Source organism: Lytechinus pictus, chromosome 11, assembly GCF_037042905.1.
Source record: "Lytechinus pictus isolate F3 Inbred chromosome 11, Lp3.0, whole genome shotgun sequence".
Lineage (NCBI taxonomy): Eukaryota > Metazoa > Echinodermata > Echinoidea > Temnopleuroida > Toxopneustidae > Lytechinus > Lytechinus pictus.
In genome coordinates this window covers 35,505,115-35,527,447 of record NC_087255.1, presented here as the reverse complement: position 1 = coordinate 35,527,447, position 22,333 = coordinate 35,505,115, and positions in this window count along the sequence as shown.

Here is a 22,333-nt window from a genome sequence, read left to right as displayed (position 1 = left end):
TCACCTTTTTATGTCTTGAAAATCGACCAAATTGATCTTTATAAATCACTTCATCGATCTAGGGGTAAACATTGGCGCACAGAAAAGGGGGACGGGGTCTACGATGCCCCGAAAGGTAGAGGGTGCATGGACGAAAATATAGCGCGTGTTATATAATTATGTATTATATACGTGTATTCCAACAATTCCACTTTGGTCTGGTAATACATTCGCCGCTAATCGAAATCGCCTTTTTATGTCTTGAAAATCAACCAAATTGATCTTTATTAATCACTTCATCGATTTAGGGGTGAACATTGGTGCACAGAAAAGGGGGACGGGGTCTACGATGCCCCGAAAGGTAGGGGGTGCATGGACGAAAATATAGCGCGTGTTATATAATTATGTATTATATACGTGTATTCCAACAATTCCACTTTGGTCTGGTAATACATTCGCCGCTAATCGAAATCACCTTTTTATGTCTTGAAAATCAACCAAATTGATCTTTATTAATAACTTCATCGATTTAGGGGTGAACATTGGTGCACAGAAAAGGGGGACGGGGTCTACGATGCCCCGAAAGGTAGGGGGTGCATGGACGAAAATATAGCGCGTGTTATATAATTATGTATTATATACGTGTATTCCAACAATTCCACTTTGGTCTGGTAATACATTCGCCGCTAATCGAAATCACCATTTTATGTCTTGAAAATCAACCAAATTGATCTTTATTAATCACTTCATCGATTTAGGGGTGAACATTGGTGCACAGAAAAGGGAGACAGGGTCTACGATGCCCCGAAAGGTAGGGGGTGCATGGACGAAAATATAGCGCGTGTTATATAATTATGTATTATATACGTGTATTCCAACAATTCCACTTTGGTCTGGTAATACATTCGCCGCTAATCGAAATCACCATTTTATGTGTTGAAAATCAACCAAATTGATCTTTATTAATCACTTCATCGATTTAGGGGTGAACATTGGTGCACAGAAAAGGGGGACGGGGTCTACGATGCCCCGAAAGGTAGGGGGTGCATGGACGAAAATATAGCGCGTGTTATATAATTATGTATTATATACGTGTATTCCAACAATTCAACTTTGGTCTGGTAATACATTCGCCGCTAATCGAAATCTCCTTTTTATGTCTTGAAAATCGACCAAATTGATCTTTATAAATCACTTCATCGATCTAGGGGTGAACATTGGTGCACAGAAAAGGGGGACGGGGTCTACGATGCCCCGAAAGGTAGGGGGTGCATGGACGAAAATATAGCGCGTGTTATATAATTATGTATTATATACGTGTATTCCAACAATTCCACTTTGGTCTGGTAATACATTCGCCGCTAATCGAAATCACCATTTTATGTCTTGAAAATCAACCAAATTGATCTTTATCAATCAATTCATCGATCTAGGGGTAAACATTGGCGCACAGAAAAGGGGGACGGGGTCAACGATGCCCCGAAAGGTAGGGGGTGCATGGACGACAATATAGCGCGTGTTATATAATTATGTATTATATACGTGTATTCCAACAATTCCACTTTGGTCTGGTAATACATTCGCCGCTAATCAACATCACCTTTTTATGTCTTGAAAATCGACCAAATTGATCTTTATAAATCACTTCATCGATCTAGGGGTAAACATTGGCGCACAGAAAAGGGGGACGGGGTCTACGATGCCCCGAAAGGTAGAGGGTGCATGGACGAAAATATAGCGCGTGTTATATAATTATGTATTATATACGTGTATTCCAACAATTCCACTTTGGTCTGGTAATACATTCGCCGCTAATCGAAATCGCCTTTTTATGTCTTGAAAATCAACCAAATTGATCTTTATTAATCACTTCATCGATTTAGGGGTGAACATTGGTGCACAGAAAAGGGGGACGGGGACTACGATGCCCCGAAAGGTAGGGGGTGCATGGACGAAAATATAGTGCGTGTTATATAATTATGTATTATATACGTGTATTCCAACAATTCCCCTTTGGTCTGGTAATACATTCGCCGCTAATCGAAATCACCATTTTATGTGTTGAAAATCAACCAAATTGATCTTTATTAATAACTTCATCGATTTAGGGGTGAACATTGGTGCACAGAAAAGGGGGACGGGGTCTACGATGCCCCGAAAGGTAGGGGGTGTATGGACAAAAATATAGCGCGTGTTATATAATTATGTATTATATACGTGTATTCCAACAATTCCACTTTGGTCTGGTAATACATTCGCCGCTAATCGGAAATCACCTTTTTATGTCTTGAAAATCGAATAAATTGATCTTTATAAATCACTTCATCGATCTAGGGGTGAACATTGGTGCACAGAAAAGGGGGACGGGGTCTACGATGCCCCGAAAGGTAGGGGGTGCATGGACGAAAATATAGCGCGTGTTATATAATTATGTATTATATACGTGTATTCCAACAATTCCACTTTGGTCTGGTAATACATTCGCCGCTAATCGAAATCACCATTTTATGTCTTGAAAATCAACCAAATTGATCTTTATTAATCAATTCATCGATCTAGGGGTAAACATTGGCGCACAGAAAAGGAGGACGGGGTCAACGATGCCCCGAAAGGTAGGGGGTGCATGGACGAAAATATAGCGCGTGTTATATAATTATGTATTATATACGTGTATTCCAACAATTCCACTTTGGTCTGGTAATACATTCGCCGCTAATCAACATAACCTTTTTATGTCTTGAAAATCGACCAAATTGATCTTTATAAATCACTTCATCGATCTAGGGGTAAACATTGGCGCACAGAAAAGGGGGACGGGGTCTACGATGCCCCGAAAGGTAGAGGGTGCATGGACGAAAATATAGCGCGTGTTATATAATTATGTATTTTATACGTGTATTCCAACAATTCCACTTTGGTCTGGTAATACATTCGCCGCTAATCGAAATCGCCTTTTTATGTCTTGAAAATCGACCAAATTGATCTTTATTAATCACTTCATCGATTTAGGGGTGAACATTGGTGCACAGAAAAGGGGGACGGGGTCTACGATGCCCCGAAAAGTAGGGGGTGCATGGACGAAAATATAGCGCGTGTTATATAATTATGTATTATATACGTGTATTCCAACAATTCCACTTTGGTCTGGTAATACATTCGCCGCTAATCGAAATCACCTTTTTATGTCTTGAAAATCAACCAAATTGATCTTTATTAATCACTTCATCGATTTAGGGGTGAACATTGGTGCACAGAAAAGGGGGACGGGGTCTACGATGCCCCGAAAGGTAGGGGGTGCATGGACGAAAATATAGCGCGTGTTATATAATTATGTATTATTTACGTGTATTCCAACAATTCCACTTTGGTCTGGTAATACATTCGCCGCTAATCGAAATCACCATTTTATGTCTTGAAAATCAACCAAATTGATCTTTATTAATCACTTCATCGATTTAGGGGTGAACATTGGTGCATAGAAAAGGGGGACGGGGTCTACGATGCCCCGAAAGGTAGGGGGTGCATGGACGAAAATATAGCGCGTGTTATATAATTATGTATTATATACGTATATTCCAACAATTCCACTTTGGTCTGGTAATACATTCGCCGCTAATCGAAATCACCTTTTTATGTCTTGAAAATCGACCAAATTGATCTTTATAAATCACTTCATCGATCTAGGGGTGAACATTGGTGCACAGAAAAGGGGGACGGGGTCTACGATGCCCCGAAAGGTAGGGGGTGCATGGACGAAAATATAGCGCGTGTTATATAATTATGTATTATATACGTGTATTCCAACAATTCCACTTTGGTCTGGTAATACATTCGCCGCTAATCGAAATCACCATTTTATGTCTTGAAAATCAACCAAATTGATCTTTATTAATCAATTCATCGATCTAGGGGTAAACATTGGCGCACAGAAAAGGGGGACGGGGTCAACGATGCCCCGAAAGGTAGGGGGTGCATGGACGACAATATAGCGCGTGTTATATAATTATGTATTATATACGTGTATTCCAACAATTCCACTTTGGTCTGGTAATACATTCGCCGCTAATCAACATCACCTTTTTATGTCTTGAAAATCGACCAAATTGATCTTTATAAATCACTTCATCGATCTAGGGGTAAACATTGGCGCACAGAAAAGGGGGACGGGGTCTACGATGCCCCGAAAGGTAGAGGGTGCATGGACGAAAATATAGCGCGTGTTATATAATTATGTATTATATACGTGTATTCCAACAATTCCACTTTGGTCTGGTAATACATTCGCCGCTAATCGAAATCGCCTTTTTATGTCTTGAAAATCAACCAAATTGATCTTTATTAATCACTTCATCGATTTAGGGGTGAACATTGGTGCACAGAAAAGGGGGACGGGGACTACGATGCCCCGAAAGGTAGGGGGTGCATGGACGAAAATATAGCGCGTGTTATATAATTATGTATTATATACGTGTATTCCAACAATTCCCCTTTGGTCTGGTAATACATTCGCCGCTAATCGAAATCACCATTTTATGTGTTGAAAATCAACCAAATTGATCTTTATTAATCACTTCATCGATTTAGGGGTGAACATTGGTGCACAGAAAAGGGGGACGGGGTCTACGATGCCCCGAAAGGTAGGGGGTGCATGGACGAAAATATAGCGCGTGTTATATAATTATGTATTATATACGTGTATTCCAACAATTCCACTTTGGTCTGGTAATACATTCGCCCTAATCGAAATCACCATTTTATGTCTTGAAAATCAACCAAATTGATCTTTATTAATCACTTCATCGATTTAGGGGTGAACATTGGTGCATAGAAAAGGGGGACGGGGTCTACGATGCCCCGAAAGGTAGGGGGTGCATGGACGAAAATATAGCGCGTATTATATAATTATGTATTATTTACGTGTATTCCAACATTTCCACTTTGGTCTGGTAATACATTCGCCGCTAATCGAAATCACCTTTTTATGTCTTGAAAATCGACCAAATTGATCTTTATAAATCACTTCATCGATTTAGGGGTGAACATTGGTGCACAGAAAAGGGGGACGTGGTCTACGATGCCCCGAAAGGTAGGGGGTGCATGGACGAAAATATAGCGCGTGTTATATAATTATGTATTATATACGTGTATTCCAACAATTCCACTTTGGTCTGGTAATACATTCGCCGCTAATCGAAATCACCATTTTATGTCTTGAAAATCAACCAAATTGATCTTTATTAATCACTTCATCGATCTAGGGGTAAACATTGGCGCACAGAAAATGGGGACGGGGTCAACGATGCCCCGAAAGGTAGGGGGTGCATGGACGAACATATAGCGCGTGTTATATAATTATGTATTATATACGTGTATTCCAACAATTCCACTTTGGTCTGGTAATACATTCGCCGCTAATCGAAATAACCTTTTTATATCTTGAAAATCGACCAAATTGATCTTTATAAATCACTTCATCGATCTAGGGGTGAACATTCGTGCACAGAAAAGGGGGACGGGGTCTACGATGCCCCGAAAGGTAGAGGGTGCATGGACGAAAATATAGCGCGTGTTATATAATTATGTATTATATACGTGTATTCCAACAATTCCACTTTGGTCTGGTAATACATTCGCCACTAATCGAAATCGCCTTTTTATGTCTTGAAAATCAACCAAATTGATCTTTATTAACCACTTCATCGATTTAGGGGTGAACATTGGTGCACAGAAAAGGGGGACGGGGTCTACGATGCCCCGAAAGGTAGGGGGTGCATGGACGAAAATATAGCGCGTGTTATATAATTATGTATTATATACGTGTATTCCAACAATTCCACTTTGGTCTGGTAATACATTCGCCGCTAATCGAAATCACCATTTTATGTCTTGAAAATCAACCAAATTGATCTTTATTTATCACTTCATCGATTTAGGGGTGAACATTGGTGCACAGAAAAGGGGGACGGGGTCTACGATGCCCCGAAAGGTAGGGGGTGCATGGACGAAAATATAGCGCGTGTTATATAATTATGTATTATATACGTGTATTCCAACAATTCCACTTTGGTCTGGTAATACATTCGCCGCTAATCGAAATCACCATTTTATGTCTTGAAAATCAACCAAATTGATCTTTATTAATCACTTCATCGATTTAGGGGTGAACATTGGTGCACAGAAAAGGGGGACGGGGTCTACGATGCCCCGAAAGGTAGGGGGTGCATGGACGAAAATATAGCGCGTGTTATATAATTATGTATTATATACGTGTATTCCAACAATTCCACTTTGGTCTGGTAATACATTCGCCGCTAATCGAAATCACCATTTTATGTCTTGAAAATCAACCAAATTGATCTTTATTAATCACTTCATCGATTTAGGGGTGAACATTGGTGCACAGAAAAGGGGGACGGGGTCTACGATGCCCCGAAAGGTAGGGGGTGCATGGACGAAAATATAGCGCGTGTTATATAATTATGTATTATATACGTGTATTCCAACAATTCCACTTTGGTCTGGTAATACATTCGCCGCTAATCGAAATCACCATTTTATATCTTGAAAATCAACCAAATTGATCTTTATTAATCACTTCATCGATCTAGGGGTAAACATTGGCGCACAGAAAAGGGGGACGGGGTCAACGATGCCCCGAAAGGTAGGGGGTGCATGGACGAACATATAGCGCGTGTTATATATTTATGTATTATATACGTGTATTCCAACAATTCCACTTTGGTCTGGTAATACATTCGCCGCTAATCGAAATAACCTTTTTATATCTTGAAAATCAACCAAATTGATCTTTATTAACCACTTCATCGATTTAGGGGTGAACATTGGTGCACAGAAAAGGGGGACGGGGTCTACGATGCCCCGAAAGGTAGGGGGTGCATGGACGAAAATATAGCGCGTGTTATATAATTATGTATTATATACGTGTATTCCAACAATTCCACTTTGGTCTGGTAATACATTCGCCGCTAATCGAAATCACCATTTTATGTCTTGAAAATCAACCAAATTGATCTTTATTTATCACTTCATCGATTTAGGGGTGAACATTGGTGCACAGAAAAGGGGGACGGGGTCTACGATGCCCCGAAAGGTAGGGGGTGCATGGACGAAAATATAGCGCGTGTTATATAATTATGTATTATATACGTGTATTCCAACAATTCCACTTTGGTCTGGTAATACATTCGCCGCTAATCGAAATCACCATTTTATGTCTTGATAATCAACCAAATTGATCTTTATTAATCACTTCATCGATTTAGGGGTGAACATTGGTGCACAGAAAAGGGGGACGGGGTCTACGATGCCCCGAAAGGTAGGGGGTGCATGGACGAAAATATAGCGCGTGTTATATAATTATGTATTATATACGTGTATTCCAACAATTCAACTTTGGTCTGGTAATACATTCGCCGCTAATCGAAATCTCCTTTTTATGTCTTGAAAATCGACCAAATTGATCTTTATAAATCACTTCATCGATCTAGGGGTGAACATTGGTGCACAGAAAAGGGGGACGGGGTCTACGATGCCCCGAAAGGTAGGGGGTGCATGGACGAAAATATAGCGCGTGTTATATAATTATGTATTATATACGTGTATTCCAACAATTCCACTTTGGTCTGGTAATACATTCGCCGCTAATCGAAATCGCCTTTTTATGTCTTGAAAATCAACCAAATTGATCTTTATTAATCACTTCATCGATTTAGGGGTGAACATTGGTGCACAGAAAAGGGGGACGGGGACTACGATGCCCCGAAAGGTAGGGGGTGCATGGACGAAAATATAGCGCGTGTTATATAATTATGTATTATATACGTGTATTCCAACAATTCCCCTTTGGTCTGGTAATACATTCGCCGCTAATCGAAATCACCATTTTATGTGTTGAAAATCAACCAAATTGATCTTTATTAATAACTTCATCGATTTAGGGGTGAACATTGGTGCACAGAAAAGGGGGACGGGGTCTACGATGCCCCGAAAGGTAGGGGGTGTATGGACAAAAATATAGCGCGTGTTATATAATTATGTATTATATACGTGTATTCCAACAATTCCACTTTGGTCTGGTAATACATTCGCCGCTAATAAGAAATCACCTTTTTATGTCTTGAAAATCGAATAAATTGATCTTTATAAATCACTTCATCGATCTAGGGGTGAACATTGGTGCACAGAAAAGGGGGACGGGGTCTACGATGCCCCGAAAGGTAGGGGGTGCATGGACGAAAATATAGCGCGTGTTATATAATTATGTATTATATACGTGTATTCCAACAATTCCACTTTGGTCTGGTAATACATTCGCCGCTAATCGAAATCACCATTTTATGTCTTGAAAATCAACCAAATTGATCTTTATTAATCAATTCATCGATCTAGGGGTAAACATTGGCGCACAGAAAAGGAGGACGGGGTCAACGATGCCCCGAAAGGTAGGGGGTGCATGGACGAAAATATAGCGCGTGTTATATAATTATGTATTATATACGTGTATTCCAACAATTCCACTTTGGTCTGGTAATACATTCGCCGCTAATCAACATAACCTTTTTATGTCTTGAAAATCGACCAAATTGATCTTTATAAATCACTTCATCGATCTAGGGGTAAACATTGGCGCACAGAAAAGGGGGACGGGGTCTACGATGCCCCGAAAGGTAGAGGGTGCATGGACGAAAATATAGCGCGTGTTATATAATTATGTATTTTATACGTGTATTCCAACAATTCCACTTTGGTCTGGTAATACATTCGCCGCTAATCGAAATCGCCTTTTTATGTCTTGAAAATCGACCAAATTGATCTTTATTAATCACTTCATCGATTTAGGGGTGAACATTGGTGCACAGAAAAGGGGGACGGGGTCTACGATGCCCCGAAAAGTAGGGGGTGCATGGACGAAAATATAGCGCGTGTTATATAATTATGTATTATATACGTGTATTCCAACAATTCCACTTTGGTCTGGTAATACATTCGCCGCTAATCGAAATCACCTTTTTATGTCTTGAAAATCAACCAAATTGATCTTTATTAATCACTTCATCGATTTAGGGGTGAACATTGGTGCACAGAAAAGGGGGACGGGGTCTACGATGCCCCGAAAGGTAGGGGGTGCATGGACGAAAATATAGCGCGTGTTATATAATTATGTATTATTTACGTGTATTCCAACAATTCCACTTTGGTCTGGTAATACATTCGCCGCTAATCGAAATCACCATTTTATGTCTTGAAAATCAACCAAATTGATCTTTATTAATCACTTCATCGATTTAGGGGTGAACATTGGTGCATAGAAAAGGGGGACGGGGTCTACGATGCCCCGAAAGGTAGGGGGTGCATGGACGAAAATATAGCGCGTGTTATATAATTATGTATTATATACGTATATTCCAACAATTCCACTTTGGTCTGGTAATACATTCGCCGCTAATCGAAATCACCTTTTTATGTCTTGAAAATCGACCAAATTGATCTTTATAAATCACTTCATCGATCTAGGGGTGAACATTGGTGCACAGAAAAGGGGGACGGGGTCTACGATGCCCCGAAAGGTAGGGGGTGCATGGACGAAAATATAGCGCGTGTTATATAATTATGTATTATATACGTGTATTCCAACAATTCCACTTTGGTCTGGTAATACATTCGCCGCTAATCGAAATCACCATTTTATGTCTTGAAAATCAACCAAATTGATCTTTATTAATCAATTCATCGATCTAGGGGTAAACATTGGCGCACAGAAAAGGGGGACGGGGTCAACGATGCCCCGAAAGGTAGGGGGTGCATGGACGACAATATAGCGCGTGTTATATAATTATGTATTATATACGTGTATTCCAACAATTCCACTTTGGTCTGGTAATACATTCGCCGCTAATCAACATCACCTTTTTATGTCTTGAAAATCGACCAAATTGATCTTTATAAATCACTTCATCGATCTAGGGGTAAACATTGGCGCACAGAAAAGGGGGACGGGGTCTACGATGCCCCGAAAGGTAGAGGGTGCATGGACGAAAATATAGCGCGTGTTATATAATTATGTATTATATACGTGTATTCCAACAATTCCACTTTGGTCTGGTAATACATTCGCCGCTAATCGAAATCGCCTTTTTATGTCTTGAAAATCAACCAAATTGATCTTTATTAATCACTTCATCGATTTAGGGGTGAACATTGGTGCACAGAAAAGGGGGACGGGGACTACGATGCCCCGAAAGGTAGGGGGTGCATGGACGAAAATATAGCGCGTGTTATATAATTATGTATTATATACGTGTATTCCAACAATTCCCCTTTGGTCTGGTAATACATTCGCCGCTAATCGAAATCACCATTTTATGTGTTGAAAATCAACCAAATTGATCTTTATTAATCACTTCATCGATTTAGGGGTGAACATTGGTGCACAGAAAAGGGGGACGGGGTCTACGATGCCCCGAAAGGTAGGGGGTGCATGGACGAAAATATAGCGCGTGTTATATAATTATGTATTATATACGTGTATTCCAACAATTCCACTTTGGTCTGGTAATACATTCGCCCTAATCGAAATCACCATTTTATGTCTTGAAAATCAACCAAATTGATCTTTATTAATCACTTCATCGATTTAGGGGTGAACATTGGTGCATAGAAAAGGGGGACGGGGTCTACGATGCCCCGAAAGGTAGGGGGTGCATGGACGAAAATATAGCGCGTATTATATAATTATGTATTATTTACGTGTATTCCAACATTTCCACTTTGGTCTGGTAATACATTCGCCGCTAATCGAAATCACCTTTTTATGTCTTGAAAATCGACCAAATTGATCTTTATAAATCACTTCATCGATTTAGGGGTGAACATTGGTGCACAGAAAAGGGGGACGTGGTCTACGATGCCCCGAAAGGTAGGGGGTGCATGGACGAAAATATAGCGCGTGTTATATAATTATGTATTATATACGTGTATTCCAACAATTCCACTTTGGTCTGGTAATACATTCGCCGCTAATCGAAATCACCATTTTATGTCTTGAAAATCAACCAAATTGATCTTTATTAATCACTTCATCGATCTAGGGGTAAACATTGGCGCACAGAAAATGGGGACGGGGTCAACGATGCCCCGAAAGGTAGGGGGTGCATGGACGAACATATAGCGCGTGTTATATAATTATGTATTATATACGTGTATTCCAACAATTCCACTTTGGTCTGGTAATACATTCGCCGCTAATCGAAATAACCTTTTTATATCTTGAAAATCGACCAAATTGATCTTTATAAATCACTTCATCGATCTAGGGGTGAACATTCGTGCACAGAAAAGGGGGACGGGGTCTACGATGCCCCGAAAGGTAGAGGGTGCATGGACGAAAATATAGCGCGTGTTATATAATTATGTATTATATACGTGTATTCCAACAATTCCACTTTGGTCTGGTAATACATTCGCCGCTAATCGAAATCGCCTTTTTATGTCTTGAAAATCAACCAAATTGATCTTTATTAACCACTTCATCGATTTAGGGGTGAACATTGGTGCACAGAAAAGGGGGACGGGGTCTACGATGCCCCGAAAGGTAGGGGGTGCATGGACGAAAATATAGCGCGTGTTATATAATTATGTATTATATACGTGTATTCCAACAATTCCACTTTGGTCTGGTAATACATTCGCCGCTAATCGAAATCACCATTTTATGTCTTGAAAATCAACCAAATTGATCTTTATTTATCACTTCATCGATTTAGGGGTGAACATTGGTGCACAGAAAAGGGGGACGGGGTCTACGATGCCCCGAAAGGTAGGGGGTGCATGGACGAAAATATAGCGCGTGTTATATAATTATGTATTATATACGTGTATTCCAACAATTCCACTTTGGTCTGGTAATACATTCGCCGCTAATCGAAATCACCATTTTATGTCTTGAAAATCAACCAAATTGATCTTTATTAATCACTTCATCGATTTAGGGGTGAACATTGGTGCACAGAAAAGGGGGACGGGGTCTACGATGCCCCGAAAGGTAGGGGGTGCATGGACGAAAATATAGCGCGTGTTATATAATTATGTATTATATACGTGTATTCCAACAATTCCACTTTGGTCTGGTAATACATTCGCCGCTAATCGAAATCACCATTTTATGTCTTGAAAATCAACCAAATTGATCTTTATTAATCACTTCATCGATTTAAGGGTGAACATTGGTGCACAGAAAAGGGGGACGGGGTCTACGATGCCCCGAAAGGTAGGGGGTGCATGGACGAAAATATAGCGCGTGTTATATAATTATGTATTATATACGTGTATTCCAACAATTCCACTTTGGTCTGGTAATACATTCGCCGCTAATCGAAATCACCATTTTATATCTTGAAAATCAACCAAATTGATCTTTATTAACCACTTCATCGATTTAGGGGTGAACATTGGTGCACAGAAAAGGGGGACGGGGTCTACGATGCCCCGAAAGGTAGGGGGTGCATGGACGAAAATATAGCGCGTGTTATATAATTATGTATTATATACGTGTATTCCAACAATTCCACTTTGGTCTGGTAATACATTCGCCGCTAATCGAAATCACCATTTTATGTCTTGAAAATCAACCAAATTGATCTTTATTTATCACTTCATCGATTTAGGGGTGAACATTGGTGCACAGAAAAGGGGGACGGGGTCTACGATGCCCCGAAAGGTAGGGGGTGCATGGACGAAAATATAGCGCGTGTTATATAATTATGTATTATATACGTGTATTCCAACAATTCCACTTTGGTCTGGTAATACATTCGCCGCTAATCGAAATCACCATTTTATGTCTTGATAATCAACCAAATTGATCTTTATTAATCACTTCATCGATTTAGGGGTGAACATTGGTGCACAGAAAAGGGAGACGGGGTCTACGATGCCCCGAAAAATAGGGGGTGCATGGACGAAAATATAGCGCGTGTTATATAATTATGTATTATATACGTGTATTCCAACAATTCCACTTTGGTCTGGTAATACATTCGCCGCTAATTGAAATCACCTTTTTATGTCTTGAAAATCCACCAAATGGATCTTTATTAATCACTTCATCGATCTAGGGGTGAACATTGGTGCACAGAAAAGGGGGACGTGGTCTACGATGCCCCGAAAGGTAGGGGGTGCATGGACGAAAATATAGCGCGTGTTATATAATTATGTATTATATACGTGTATTCCAACAATTCCACTTTGGTCTGGTAATACATTCGCCGCTAATCGAAATCACCATTTTATGTCTTGAAAATCAACCAAATTGATCTTTATTAATCACTTCATCGATTTAGGGGTGAACATTGGTGCACAGAAAAGGGGGACGGGGTCTACGATGCCCCGAAAGGTAGGGGGTGCATGGACGAAAATATAGCGCGTGTTATATAATTATGTATTATATACGTGTATTCCAACAATTCCACTTTGGTCTGGTAATACATTCGCCGCTAATCGAAATCACCATTTTATGTCTTGAAAATCAACCAAATTGATCTTTATTAATCACTTCATCGATCTAGGGGTAAACATTGGCGCACAGAAAAGGTGGACGGGGTCAACGATGCCCCGAAAGGTAGGGGGTGCATGGACGAAAATATAGCGCGTGTTATATAATTATGTATTATGTACGTGTATTCCAACAATTCCACTTTGGTCTGGTAATACATTCGCCGCTAATAGAAATCACCATTTTATATCTTGAAAATCAACCAAATTGATCTTTATTAATCACTTCATCGATCTAGGGGTAAACATTGGCGCACAGAAAAGGGGGACGGGGTCAACGATGCCCCGAAAGGTAGAGGGTGCATGGACGAAAATATAGCGCGAGTTATATAATTATGTATTATATACGTGTATTCCAACAATTCCACTTTGGTCTGGTAATACATTCGCCGCTAATTGAAATCACCTTTTTATGTCTTGAAAATCCACCAAATTGATCTTTATTAATCACTTCATCGATCTAGGGGTAAACATTGGCGCACAGAAAAGGGGGACGGGGTCAACGATGCCCCGAAAGGTAGGGGGTGCATGGACGAACATATAGCGCGTGTTATATATTTATGTATTATATACGTGTATTCCAACAATTCCACTTTGGTCTGGTAATACATTCGCCGCTAATCGAAATCACCATTTTATGTCTTGAAAATCAACCAAATAGATCTTTATGAATCACTTCATCGATTTAGGGGTGAACATTGGTGCACAGAAAAGGGGGACGGGGTCTACGATGCCCCGAAAGGTAGGGGGTGCATGGACGAAAATATAGCGCGTGTTATATAATTATGTATTATATACGTGTATTCCAAAAATTCCACTTTGGTCTGGTAATACATTCGCCGCTAATCGAAATCATCATTTTATATCTTGAAAATCAACCAAATTGATCTTTATTAATCACTTCATCGATCTAGGGGTAAACATTGGCGCACAGAAAAGGGGGACGGGGTCTACGATGCCCCGAAAGGTAGGGGGTGCATGGACGAAAATATAGCGCGTGTTATATAATTATGTATTATATACGTGTATTCCAACAATTCCACTTTGGTCTGGTAATACATTCGCCGCTAATCGAAATCACCATTTTATGTCTTGATAATCAACCAAATTGATCTTTATTAATCACTTCATCGATTTAGGGGTGAACATTGGTGCACAGAAAAGGGAGACGGGGTCTACGATGCCCCGAAAGGTAGGGGGTGCATGGACGAAAATATAGCGCGTGTTATATAATTATGTATTATATACGTGTATTCCAACAATTCCACTTTGGTCTGGTAATACATTCGCCGCTAATTGAAATCACCTTTTTATGTCTTGAAAATCCACCAAATTGATCTTTATTAATCACTTCATCGATCTAGGGGTGAACATTGGTGCACAGAAAAGGGGGACGTGGTCTACGATGCCCCGAAAGGTAGGGGGTGCATGGACGAAAATATAGCGCGTGTTATATAATTATGTATTATATACGTGTATTCCAACAATTCCACTTTGGTCTGGTAATACATTCGCCGCTAATCGAAATCACCATTTTATGTCTTGAAAATCAACCAAATTGATCTTTATTAATCACTTCATCGATTTAGGGGTGAACATTGGTGCACAGAAAAGGGGGACGGGGTCTACGATGCCCCGAAAGGTAGGGGGTGCATGGACGAAAATATAGCGCGTGTTATATAATTATGTATTATATACGTGTATTCCAACAATTCCACTTTGGTCTGGTAATACATTCGCCGCTAATCGAAATCACCATTTTATGTCTTGAAAATCAACCAAATTGATCTTTATTAATCACTTCATGGATCTAGGGGTAAACATTGGCGCACAGAAAAGGTGGACGGGGTCAACGATGCCCCGAAAGGTAGGGGGTGCATGGACGAAAATATAGCGCGTGTTATATAATTATGTATTATGTACGTGTATTCCAACAATTCCACTTTGGTCTGGTAATACATTCGCCGCTAATCGAAATCACCATTTTATATCTTGAAAATCAACCAAATTGATCTTTATTAATCACTTCATCGATCTAGGGGTAAACATTGGCGCACAGAAAAGGGGGACGGGGTCAACGATGCCCCGAAAGGTAGAGGGTGCATGGACGAAAATATAGCGCGAGTTATATAATTATGTATTATATACGTGTATTCCAACAATTCCACTTTGGTCTGGTAATACATTCGCCGCTAATTGAAATCACCTTTTTATGTCTTGAAAATCCACCAAATTGATCTTTATAAATCACTTCATCGATCTAGGGGTGAACATTGGTGCACAGAAAAGGGGGACGTGGTCTACGATGCCCCGAAAGGTAGGGGGTGCATGGACGAAAATATAGCGCGTGTCATATAATTATGTATTATATACGTGTATTCCAACAATTCCACTTTGGTCTGGTAATACATTCGCCGCTAATCGAAATCACCATTTTATGTCTTGAAAATCAACCAAATTGATCTTTATTAATCACTTCGTCGATTTAGGGGTGAACATTGGTGCACAGAAAAGGGGGACGGGGTCTACGATGCCCCGAAAGGTAGGGGGTGCATGGACGAAAATATAGCGCGTGTTATATAATTATGTATTATATACGTGTATTCCAACAATTCCACTTTGGTCTGGTAATACATTCGCCGCTAATCGAAATCACCATTTTATGTCTTGAAAATCAACCAAATTGATCTTTATTAATCACTTCATCGATTTAGGGGTGAACATTGGTGCACAGAAAAGGGAGACGGGGTCTAGGATGCCCCGAAAGGTAGGGGGTGCATGGACGAAAATATAGCGCGTGTTATATAATTATGTATTATATACGTGTATTCCAACAATTCCACTTTGGTCTGGTAATACATTCGCCGCTAATTGAAATCACCTTTTTATGTCTTGAAAATCCACCAAATTGATCTTTATTAATCACTTCATCGATCTAGGGGTGAACATTGGTGCACAGAAAAGGGGGACGTGGTCTACGATGCCCCGAAAGGTAGGGGGTGCATGGACGAAAATATAGCGCGTGTTATATAATTATGTATTATATACGTGTATTCCAACAATTCCACTTTGGTCTGGTAATACATTCGCCGCTAATCGAAATCACCATTTTATGTCTTGAAAATCAACCAAATTGATCTTTATTAATCACTTCATCGATTTAGGGGTGAACATTGGTGCACAGAAAAGGGGGACGGGGTCTACGATGCCCCGAAAGGTAGGGGGTGCATGGACGAAAATATAGCGCGTGTTATATAATTATGTATTATATACGTGTATTCCAACAATTCCACTTTGGTCTGGTAATACATTCGCCGCTAATCGAAATCACCATTTTATGTCTTGAAAATCAACCAAATTGATCTTTATTTATCACTTCATCGATTTAGGGGTGAACATTGGAGCACAGAAAAGGGGGACGGGGTCTACGATGCCCCGAAAGGTAGGGGGTGCATGGACGAAAATATAGCGCGTGTTATATAATTATGTATTATATACGTGTATTCCAACAATTCCACTTTGGTCTGGTAATACATTCGCCGCTAATCGAAATCACCATTTTATGTCTTGAAAATCAACCAAATTGATCTTTATTAATCACTTCATCGATTTAGGGGTGAACATTGGTGCACAGAAAAGGGAGACGGGGTCTAGGATGCCCCGAAAGGTAGGGGGTGCATGGACGAAAATATAGCGCGTGTTATATAATTATGTATTATATACGTGTATTCCAACAATTCCACTTTGGTCTGGTAATACATTCGCCGCTAATCGAAATCACCATTTTATGTCTTGAAAATCAACCAAATTGATCTTTATTAATCACTTCATCGATTTAGGGGTAAACATTGGCGCACAGAAAAGGTGGACGGGGTCAACGATGCCCCGAAAGGTAGGGGGTGCATGGACGAAAATATAGCGCGTGTTATATAATTATGTATTATATACGTGTATTCCAACAATTCCACTTTGGTCTGGTAATACATTCGCCGCTAATCGAAATCACCATTTTATATCTTGAAAATCAACCAAATTGATCTTTATTAATCACTTCATCGATCTAGGGGTAAACATTGGCGCACAGAAAAGGGGGACGGGGTCAACGATGCCCCGAAAGGTAGAGGGTGCATGGACGAAAATATAGCGCGAGTTATATAATTATGTATTATATACGTGTATTCCAACAATTCCACTTTGGTCTGGTAATACATTCGCCGCTAATCGAAATCGCCTTTTTATATCTTGAAAATCAACCAAATTGATCTTTATTAACCACTTCATCGATTTAGGGGTGAACATTGGTGCACAGAAAAGGGGGACGGGGTCTACGATGCCCCGAAAGGTAGGGGGTGCATGGACGAAAATATAGCGCGTGTTATATAATTATGTATTATATACGTGTATTCCAACAATTCCACTTTGGTCTGGTAATACATTCGCCGCTAATCGAAATCACCATTTTATGTCTTGAAAATCAACCAAATTGATCTTTATTAATCACTTCATCGATTTAGGGGTGAACATTGGTGCACAGAAAAGGGGGACGGGGTCTACGATGCCCCGAAAGGTAGGGGGTGCATGGACGAAAATATAGCGCGTGTTATATAATTATGTATTATATACGTGTATTCCAACAATTCCACTTTGGTCTGGTAATACATTCGCCGCTAATTGAAATCACCTTTTTATGTCTTGAAAATCCACCAAATTGATCTTTATAAATCACTTCATCGATCTAGGGGTGAACATTGGTGCACAGAAAAGGGGGACGTGGTCTACGATGCCCCGAAAGGTAGGGGGTGCATGGACGAAAATATAGCGCGTGTTATATAATTATGTATTATATACGTGTATTCCAACAATTCCACTTTGGTCTGGTAATACATTCGCCGCTAATCGAAATCACCATTTTATGTCTTGAAAATCAACCAAATTGATCTTTATTAATCACTTCATCGATCTAGGGGTAAACATTGGCGCACAGAAAAGGGGGACGGGGTCAACGATGCCCCGAAAGGTAGGGGGTGCATGGACGAAAATATAGCGCGTGTTATATAATTATGTATTATATACGTGTATTCCAACAATTCCACTTTGGTCTGGTAATACATTCGCCGCTAATCGAAATCGCCTTTTTATGTCTTGAAAATCGACCAAATTGATCTTTATAAATCACTTCATCGATCTAGGGGTGAACATTGGTGCACAGAAAAGGGGGACGGGGTCTAAGATGCCCCGAAAGGTAGGGGGTGCATGGACGAAAATATAGCGCGTGTTATATAATTATGTATTATATACGTGTATTCCAACAATTCCACTTTGGTCTGGTAATACATTCGCCGCTAATCGAAATCACCTTTTTATGTCTTGAAAATCAACCAAATTGATCTTTATTAATCACTTCATCGATTTAGGGGTGAACATTGGTGCACAGAAAAGGGGGACGGGGTCTACGATGCCCCGAAAGGTAGGGGGTGCATGGACAAAAATATAGCGCGTGTTATATAATTATGTATAATATACGTGTATTCCAACAATTCAACTTTGGTCTGGTAATACATTCGCCGCTAATCGAAATCACCATTTTATGTCTTGAAAATCAACCAAATTGATCTTTATTAATCACTTCATCGATTTAGGGGTGAACATTGGTGCACAGAAAAGGGGGACGGGGTCTACGATGCCCCGATAGGTAGGGGGTGCATGGACGAAAATATAGCGCGTGTTATATAATTATGTATTATATACGTGTATTCCAACAATTCCACTTTGGTCTGGTAATACATTCGCCGCTAATCGAAATCACCATTTTATATCTTGAAAATCAACCAAATTGATCTTTATTAATCACTTCATCGATCTAGGGGTAAACATTGGCGCACAGAAAAGGGGGACGGGGTCAACGATGCCCCGAAAGGTAGGGGGTGCATGGACGAACATATAGCGCGTGTTATTATATACGTGTATTCCAACAATTCCACTTTGGTCTGGTAATACATTCGCCGCTAATCGAAATAACCTTTTTATATCTTGAAAATCGACCAAATTGATCTTTATTAACCACTTCATCGATTTAGGGGTGAACATTGGTGCACAGAAAAGGGGGACGGGGTCTACGATGCCCCGAAAGGTAGGGGGTGCATGGACGAAAATATAGCGCGTGTTATATAATTATGTATTATATACGTGTATTCCAACAATTCCACTTTGGTCTGGTAATACATTCGCCGCTAATCGAAATCACCATTTTATATCTTGAAAATCAACCAAATTGATCTTTATTTATCACTTCATCGATTTAGGGGTGAACATTGGTGCACATAAAAGGGGGACGGGGTCTACGATGCCCCGAAAGGTAGGGGGTGCATGGACGAAAATATAGCGCGTGTTATATAATTATGTATTATATACGTGTATTCCAACAATTCCACTTTGGTCTGGTAATACATTCGCCGCTAATCAAAATCACCATTTTATGTCTTGAAAATCAACCAAATTGATCTTTATTAATCACTTCATCGATTTAGGGGTGAACATTGGTGCACAGAAAAGGGGGACGGGGTCTACGATGCCCCGAAAGGTAGGGGGTGCATGGACGAAAATATAGCGCGTGTTATATAATTATGTATTATATACGTGTATTCCAACAATTCCACTTTGGTCTGGTAATACATTCGCCGCTAATTGAAATCACCTTTTTTTGTCTTGAAAATCCACCAAATTGATCTTTATAAATCACTTCATCGATCTAGGGGTGAACATTGGTGCACAGAAAAGGGGGACGGGGTCTACGATGCCCCGAAAGGTAGGGGGTGCATGGACGAAAATATAGCGCGTGTTATATAATTATGTATTATATACGTGTATTCCAACAATTCCACTTTGGTCTGGTAATACATTCGCCGCTAATCGAAATCACCATTTTATGTCTTGAAAATCAACCAAATTGATCTTTATTAATCACTTCATCGATCTAGGGGTAAACATTGGCGCAGAGAAAAGGGGGACGGGGTTAACGATGCCCCGAAAGGTAGGGGGTGCATGAACGAAAATATAGCGCGTGTTATATAATTATGTATTATATACGTGTATTCCAACAATTCCACTTTGGTCTGGTAATACATTCGCCGCTAATCGAAATCACCTTTTTATGTCTTGAAAATCGACCAAATTGATCTTTATAAATCACTTCATCGATCTAGGGGTGAACATTGGTGCACAGAAAAGGGGGACGGGGTCTACGATGCCCCGAAAGGTAGAGGGTGCATGGACGAAAATATAGCGCGTGTTATATAATTATGTATTATATACGTGTATTCCAACAATTCCACTTTGGTCTGGTAATACATTCGCCGCTAATCGAAATCACCTTTTTATGTCTTGAAAATCAAGCAAATTGATCTTTATTAATCACTTCATCGATTTAGGGGTGAACATTGGTGCACAGAAAAGGGGGACGGGGTCTACGATGCCCCGAAAGGTAGGGGGTGCATGGACAAAAATATAGCGCGTGTTATATAATTATGTATAATATACGTGTATTCCAACAATTCAACTTTGGTCTGGTAATACATTCGCCGCTAATCGAAATCACCATTTTATGTCTTGAAAATCAACCAAATTGATCTTTATTAATCACTTCATCGATTTAGGGGTGAACATTGGTGCACAGAAAAGGGGGACGGGGTCTACGATGCCCCGATAGGTAGGGGGTGCATGGACGAAAATATAGCGCGTGTTATATAATTATGTATTATATACGTGTATTCCAACAATTCCACTTTGCTCTGGTAATACATTCGCCGCTAATCGAAATCACCATTTTATATCTTGAAAATCAACCAAATTGATCTTTATTAATCACTTCATCGATCTAGGGGTAAACATTGGCGCACAGAAAAGGGGGACGGGGTCAACGATGCCCCGAAAGGTAGGGGGTGCATGGACGAACATATAGCGCGTGTTATATAATTATGTATTATATACGTGTATTCCAACAATTCCACTTTGGTATGGTAATACATTCGCCGCTAATCGAAATAACCTTTTTATATCTTGAAAATCGACCAAATTGATCTTTATTAACCACTTCATCGATTTAGGGGTGAACATTGGTGCACAGAAAAGGGGGACGGGGTCTACGATGCCCCGAAAGGTAGGGGGTGCATGGACGAAAATATAGCGCGTGTTATATAATTATGTATTATATACGTGTATTCCAACAATTCCACTTTGGTCTGGTAATACATTCGCCGCTAATCGAAATCACCATTTTATATCTTGAAAATCAACCAAATTGATCTTTATTTATCACTTCATCGATTTAGGGGTGAACATTGGTGCACAGAAAGGGGGGACGGGGTCTACGATGCCCCGAAAGGTAGGGGTGCATGGACGAAAATATAGCGCGTGTTATATAATTATGTATTATATACGTGTATTCCAACAATTCCACTTTGGTCTGGTAATACATTCGCCGCTAATCGAAATCACCATTTTATGTCTTGAAAATCAACCAAATTGATCTTTATTAATCACTTCATCGATTTAGGGGTGAACATTGGTGCACAGAAAAGGGGGACGGGGTCTACGATGCCCCGAAAGGTAGGGGGTGCATGGACGAAAATATAGCGCGTGTTATATAATTATGTATTATATACGTGTATTCCAACAATTCCACTTTGGTCTGGTAATACATTCGCCGCTAATTGAAATCACCTTTTTATGTCTTGAAAATCCACCAAATTGATCTTTATAAATCACTTCATCGATCTAGGGGTGAACA